The sequence below is a fragment of the Carassius carassius genome, chromosome 18 (genome assembly GCF_963082965.1).
Source record: "Carassius carassius chromosome 18, fCarCar2.1, whole genome shotgun sequence".
Classification (NCBI taxonomy): Eukaryota; Metazoa; Chordata; class Actinopteri; order Cypriniformes; family Cyprinidae; genus Carassius; species Carassius carassius.
In genome coordinates, this window is record NC_081772.1 from 13,104,210 (window position 1) to 13,112,253 (window position 8,044).

An 8,044-nucleotide genomic window follows, 5' to 3' on the forward strand; every position below is an offset into this window, starting at 1 on the left:
CCATTAGCTTCAGATGAGCGAACTATGTTTACTCAATAGGAAAATACTGTTTTTCAACCTCCAATTTAACTTCAAGCCCCATTTAAAATACAAGGAGCAAGTTATGGAAAACATAAATTCAAATGTTTATGGTGGTTGTGTAGTGAAGGAAATGTGGAGTGGAAAAGGGGAAGAAACATGAATTGGAGGATATTTTCAATAATGTAGGTGAACATATGGTTCCCATTGATTTCAAATTGCATGGGCAAGAAATACAATTAAGTCAATAGGAACCGAAATTGTTTGGTTACAAAAGTCTTCCTTAATGTTCATCAGTTGAAAGTAAGTCATACAGGTTTGGAATGACATGTCAGTGAGTAAATAAGGAGAGAATGTTCATTCCTGGGTGGACTATCCCTTTAAGAATAGGTTGCCATATTGTTTTTACAAGGACACAGACATACAGTATATAGCCATACAGATATAATGTACAGAAGATCCAAGAACAAAGTTGACATACACCACCACCATTCAAAAGTTTGTAGTCAGTAAAATGTATTTGAACTTTGGAATTTATACTTTTATTCAAAAAGAAATTGCTTGATCAAAGGTGACAGTACAAGACATTTATAACATTACTAAAGATTTATATTTCAAATAAATGCTCTTATTTTAAACCCTCTGTAGAACAATTTGACAATGTAGTAATGGCTGCTGAAAATATAGCTGTGCCATATAGGAATAAATGACATTTTAAAATGTATTCAACAGAGAACAGCTATTTTTAAATTGTAATAATATATCAGTTTTTACAAAAAATGTTGATCAAATAAAAGCAACCTTGGTGAGCATGAGACTTTCAAGAACATTGCAAAAATAAAAAAAACTATTTTGAACGGCAGTGTAGTTCTTCAGAGAGAGTATCTTTTTTAATTCCCATATACTCTCGCACGTAAGACTTTGGATGGGGTAACAATGCATATGAATCTCCTGTGGAATAAATCTTGTCAATCAACGTCACTGAATAGTAGAGTGATTATTACACCTGCAACATCATTCTGTCCATCCTCTTCAAAGATTAAAATCGTAAGAAACGATTAGTTTTTTGAAGCACAAAAATATTTATTATTGCATTATCCCCTTGGTCCGTTCACCACGGGCCTGGTGCAACCACACCAGTTGCACCACTAAGGATGGCCCTGGTTCAACCCAAATATTCAGATGTGTCTAACACATTTTATGGAGGACATCTGTTTCCTGATCCTGGGAGAGAACACTACAATGCTAGCTGTTCTGACTCACAGACTGTATGTTTACATATTTAGGGATTCGCCACTGATGATTCAAACGCAAGTTTTGCACAGTGTAGAGAGCGCTTGTTGTTTGTCGTTTCTACGATTACAAATGCAGACATGGTTTTATGTTTACACGGCATGATGCCACGCAAAGCATAAAAATACAGTATAAGTCATTGTAATCCATAAGTATGTCCCCACTGGATGCAACAAATGCCTCGTTTGTAATGGGTTTTATTGTTTTTGTCTTGTCGCACAGGTGTTCTGACCAGGACACGCATCACAGTACAATCTTGAGGCATTTGGCCAATCACACCGCACTGTATAGCTGGTCAATTAGAGCCCACCTCGCTTTTCAGACTGATTAGCTTTGTAAAAAATGACGCATTTCAGAAAGGCGGGGCATAGAGTAAAAACAATAATGTACAGTATGTGGAAAATAATGTTTTTTGAACCTTAAACCACAAACACAGTTCATTACACCAAGTACACAAAATAATGTTATTTTTAGCTACATCATGTGATCACTTTAATAATTTGAATACAACAAATGAAAAAGATTATGAGTAAAGGTAGCAGAGGATCCATTTTGGGGTTGACTTCAACTCTGTACATACTTTGTTTTATAGAAAGAAATATATCCAACGTAACACTAAAAGGGTTTCAAACATTTAGGCCTAGTTTCACAGTGAGGGCTTAAAAGGTTAGTTTACCCAAAAAATTAAAATTAGGCCATAAATTACTAAACCTCGGCATCCTAGGTGTATATGACTTTCTTCTTTCAGACAAACCCAGTCAGAGATATATTAAAAATGGTCTTTGATCTTTCAAGCTGTTTAATGCCATTAAAAACGTGTCTCACACGGCTCCAGGGGTTAAACAAAGGTCTCCTGTAATGAATCGATGCGTTTTTGTAAGAAAAATATAAATTTTCAAAACATAATAATTACTTTAATGTAGCTTACGCCAACAGTTGCACACTGAAAGAGTTCCGGGCTGATGACATATGACAGAACTGTGGCCATTCTTAGGCTTGACTTGGGGACTGGAGCCCTCCTTAGGCTGGAAGTGGGAACTGGAGCCCTCCTTGGGCTGGACCTGGGAACTGGAGCCCTCCTTGGGCTGGATGTGGGAACTGGAGCCCTCTTTGGGCTGGGCGCAGGGACTGGAGCCCTCCTTGGGCTGGGCGTGAGAACACGAGCCCTCTCTGGGCTGGTCGGGAAAACAGGGGCTGGAGTCGACACTGGAGCGGACTCAGGGGCTGGGGCCCGCAGTCTTTTCCTCCACATTCTCCACAACAATTTTTCATCCAGGTTATTCACAAAGGGGAGGATATGGGATTTAGTGATGCACAGATTTAATCTTATCAAATACTTTTTAAGAGACACCTTTGATTAATATCTACACTCACCATGCAAGACAAAATATATTACCAATTTGATTGTTTTTCTTCTGTCAAAGATGGATGCAGCGTATGACTGTACTGTTTGATGTATGCATGACATGCACACAAGCTCAAAAATAAATCCCTAAATTTATTCCTCTGATGTCAGAGAAGAATCATGAATATGTCAATAAACACACTGACAGCAATCAACATGTGTTGTTTTTAACTCATAACAACTAATTTCATAATTTTTTATTTTTTTTTGCAGCATCTTAGGTTCTTGGCTTATAATCTCAGTCATATTTTTGGCCAGCATGCATATGCAAGTGACTTTTTCATAAACAGATGGCATGGGTCAGTTGCCATTTAGAAATATTTCAAAGAATCTCTCAAAGAAGAATTGCAAAAGGCTCTAAAAGCTGTATCTCACATAGCACTTGGTTATCTGTGAACATTCACACCCACAAAGTGGGTCAACAGAAAAGTGACAATTTAAGCATGATGTTTGTTCATGCAAAGCAATATATATTGTATTTTAGCTGAAGGTTGGTGAGTCCATGAATTTAGCTGCATAAGTCAAGTCACAGCTCTTCATTCTCAGATTCTTCACACATTATTGTCAACTGTTTCTGGTGTGAGAGGACATATGGTGGGAGTAACAGATAAGGAGAAAGTGGAAAAAGCCAAATCCAACATGTGAATTTATACTGGGATTTTCTAGCATCATATGCAAATGACAAAATAATAATAATAATAACTAATATTATTATTATTATTACTCAGAATTATTATAATGAATATATAATACAACAATAATGCAGATAGTTATATTATAATATATAATAATTCAGATAATAATAATAAAGTTAAATAATATATATAATAAAACTGAAAAAAAGAGAGAAGACATGACCTGGATGCGTAGCCACACAACACACTAGAGTGTGGGTGGATTGGAATAATGAATCAGGAAGAAAATTAAAGATTTCATAAGGTCAGTCTAGAGACCAGATTAATTTTGAACAGACAGCAGGGGAACTCAGAGTTCATTGCTCTGGACAAAGGCATCTGTTAAATGTCTAAAAAAAACAATTAAAAATACTAGAATTGTCCAGAGGTTTATCTGAGCTTACAGGATACAGTACTCATGAAAGGTTAATATTTTCAAGGGGGACAGCCAAAGTCTGTGCTTAATGACATGTAATACAATAAGTAGGTCTGTCAATACAATAATGACAGACCTACAAAAGTAGCAGGTGGCAGTGGGAAGTGCTGTAAAGCACACCTTCAAGAGGACCGTGCCTGTAAACATATGACTGGAGTGGGTGGATGATGTGTTATGGAAAGACTCTCCATTACTGAAGTTGGCACAACCAGCTCCCATGAGGACCAGACACCCACAGTCGTGACAAACAGACCTGCCTTAAAAGGACATCATGTAAACCAGACCAAATCAGAGGGGTCTGTGATTCAAGGCAGAACTCTGCTGATTTTGAACATATAATTATAGGCATAATGGAGAAGAAATTCATTTAGCAGGGTGTAACGGAAACAGGCTTTGGCATAGATGTCACAGATAAGGCCATTTTTGAGAAAAACAGGCCCTAAAATATAGCTTAAGTCATTTTTGGATTTAATGTTAAGACCTAAGAAATAACTTCTAAATGTTTTCTAAAGAAATTCTTCTTTTGTGATTCTTATAAGGGTAGAATATACTTAATGCAAGTATGTGAATACAAACCAATGAGCATTTGGATGCTTCTGCCATTAAAAAGTACTTACTTAAAAATACTTACAGATGTTGCAGTAAACATTTGCTCGGTTCAGTAAAAAGACCTGTTGTTCCGCCATGACAGTAGTTTATCCAGTTCTCACCATGATTCTCACCTCTACACTCCAGCACCCCTTGTGGCAATGTAGAGAAAGCAGCAAGCATTTTACATTTAGGGTGGATTATGTTTCTGTATTAAAGGGTTACTTCACCCAAGAATTAAGATTTGTCTATCTTCTACCATAGACTGTATAAAAACATGGATGTAGTGTCCGTGACGTCACCCGTAGACTCCTGAAGAGCGTTTTTGAAGCTCAAAGTGTGCAGAGCGAGCCATCGCCATCTTGGCAGCGCATCACCACATCTCCCTGACAATCGAAAATGGGCCAAAAAGGCCGGAACTGGTTGCTGAAGCCACGCCCACCTCACAGTTGTCATGAGGGGCAAAATTAGCTATATAGACCAAAACCATTTTTTTAAATTTTTTTCTGCTGTGAAGTTGGGCATTTTAACATGGGGTTAAATCCCTTTTGCAGCCAGCCTCCAGCGGCCAGTCGATGAATTGCAGATTTAGTCACTTCCTTATTGGCTTCACGAGAGAGAGCGGGAGGTTGCCGCTCGTCTTCTACTCACCCTCGAAGCATCCTTGGTGCATGTGACTTTCTTCTTTCAGAATAATCCAGTCGTAGTTATATTAAAATATATTCTTGTTCTTCCAAGCCTTTCAATGGGGGTAGGTGTTTGTTGTCAACAGTTCAGAAGACGTGAAATAAAGTGTGTGCATCTGTAATAAAACGTCCCTCACACAGCTCCGGGGGGTGAATAAAGGCCCCCTGTAGCAAATCCATGCATTTTTGTAAGATAAATATACAGATTTCAAACATAACTAGATAAAAAAGTTCGTCAAGACAAACTTTAAGTTGGCTTGAGAAAGCCGGACCAAAAAAGTTTAAAAAAGTTTGAAAAGTTTAAAAAGTTTAAGAAGTTTAAAAAGTTTTAAATTTGACGGTTTTCAGTCTGAGATAGATAGATAGATAGATAGAGTTTGATTAGCAAGATACTAACATGTAGTTAGCATGATTAGCATGTTTCTAGCATGACTAGCATGCACCTAGCATGTTACTAACATGATTTTACCATGATTAGCATGTTGCTAGCATGTTTCTAGCATGATTAGCATGCGACTCGCATGTTGCTAGCATGTTTCTAGCATGATTAGCATGTTTCTAGCATGATGCTAGCATTTTTCTAGCATGACTAGCATGCGACTAGCATGTTGCTAGCATGTCTCTAGCATGATTCGCATGTTGCTAGCATGTTGCTAGCATGATTAGCATATTGCTAGCATTTCGCTAGCATGTTTCTAGCATGATTAGCATGTTGCTAGCATGTTGCTAGCATGATTAGCATTTTGCAAGCATGTCGCTAGCATGTTTCTAGCATGATTAGCATTTTGCTAGCATGTTTCTAGCATGACTAGCATGCACCTAGCATGTTGCTAGCATGATTAGCATGTTGCTAGCATGTTGCTAGCATGACTAACATATTGGTAGCATGACGCTAGCATGTTTCTAGCATGATTAGCATGTTGCTAGCATGTTTCTAGCATGACTAGCATGCGACTAGCATGTTGCTAGCATGATTAGCATGTTGTTAGCATGTTTCTAGCATGATTAGCATATTGTTAACATGTCGCTCGCATGTTTCTAGCATGATTAGCATGTTGCTAGCATGTTTCTAGCATTACTAGCATGCGACTAGCATGTTTCTAGCATGACTAGCATGCGACTAGCATGTTGCGGGCATGATTAACATGTTGCTAGCATGTTGCCAGCATGACTAGCATGCAAATAGCATGTTGATAGCCTGTTTCTAGCATGATTAGCATATTGTTAGCAGGCCGCTAACATGTTTCTAGCATGATTAGCATGTTGCTAGCATGTTGCTAGCATGATTAGCATGTTGCTAGCATGTCGCTAGCATGTTTCTAGCATGATTGGCATTTTGCTAGCATGTTTCTAGCATGACTAGCATGCAGCTAGCATGTTGCTAGCATGATTAGCATGTTGCTAGCATGTTACTAGCATGATTAACATATTGTTATATAGGCTATATGATTTTAGCGTGATTAGCATGTTGTTAGGATAGATAGATAGATAGATAGATAGATAGATAGATAGATAGATAGATAGATAGATAGATAGATAGATAGATTAGAAGTATTAGATAGATAGATAGATAGATAGATAGATAGATAGATAGATAGATAGATAGATAGATAGATAGATAGATAGATAGATAAGAAATATTAGATAGATAGATAGATAGATAGATAGATAGATAGATAGAAACAGTCAGATAGATAGATAGATAGATAGATAGATAGATAGATAGATAGATAGATAGATAGATAGATAGATAGATAGATAGATAGATAGAAACAGTCAGTTAGAAAGATAGATAGATAGATAGATAGATAGATAGATAGATAGATAGATAGATAGATAGATAGATAGATAGATAGATAGATAGATAGATAGAACAGTCAGATAGATAGATAGATAGATAGATAGATAGATAGATAGATAGATAGATAGATAGATAGATAGATAGATAGATAGATAGATAGATAGAAACAGTCAGATAGATAGATAGATCGATAGATAGATAGATAGATAGATAGATAGATAGATAGATAGATAGATAGATAGATAGATAGAAACAGTCAGATAGATAGATAGATCGATAGATAGATAGATCGATAGATAGATAGATAGATAGATTAGAAGTATTAGATAGATAGATAGATAGATAGATAGATAGATAGATAGATAGATAGATAGATAGATAGATAGATAGATAGATAGATAGATAGATAGATAGATAGATAAGAAATATTAGATAGATAGATAGATAGATAGATAGATAGATAGATAGATAGATAGATAGATAGAAACAGTCAGATAGATAGATAGATAGATAGATAGATAGATAGATAGATAGATAGAAACAGTTAGAAGATATAGTTAGATAGATACAGTTGTGTTCAAAATTATTCAACCCCCTAGAGACTGCAGTACTTTACAAATACAAGCTTTTCTGAAGATCCAGGATATAATAAAACTTGCATCTATAACAGTTCACTGGCATATTAAAAGTTATATTGTCAATATATAATGTAATATATTTGAGTTATAAGATTTTTTAATAATACTGCTATGTCATAATTATTCAACCCCTATTCAACATTGCTGTTTTTAAATCACTTATTTGTATGGTGGGGAATAAAACAGTCTCAAAACACAATTAAGCCTTTAGAAACTCTATTAAAAACAGAATTAGCTTGAGCTGTTACACATACAGTTTGGCCCATGCATGTATTGAAGTTGAGTAGCAGAAATGTCAACAGAGATCTCACAAAAGCAAAAGAGAATAAATATCGTAGTACTTTAGAAAGGCTAAGGCTATATGATGATTTCCAAGACATTGAAAGTTCCTAGAGACACAGTTCTCAGCCTTATTTCTTAGCTTAAAGTGTGTTTTACCAGAAAACCTTTGAGAGGTTGTGGAAGAAAATGCACAATATCATAAAATGTTTAATCAGAGCAACTG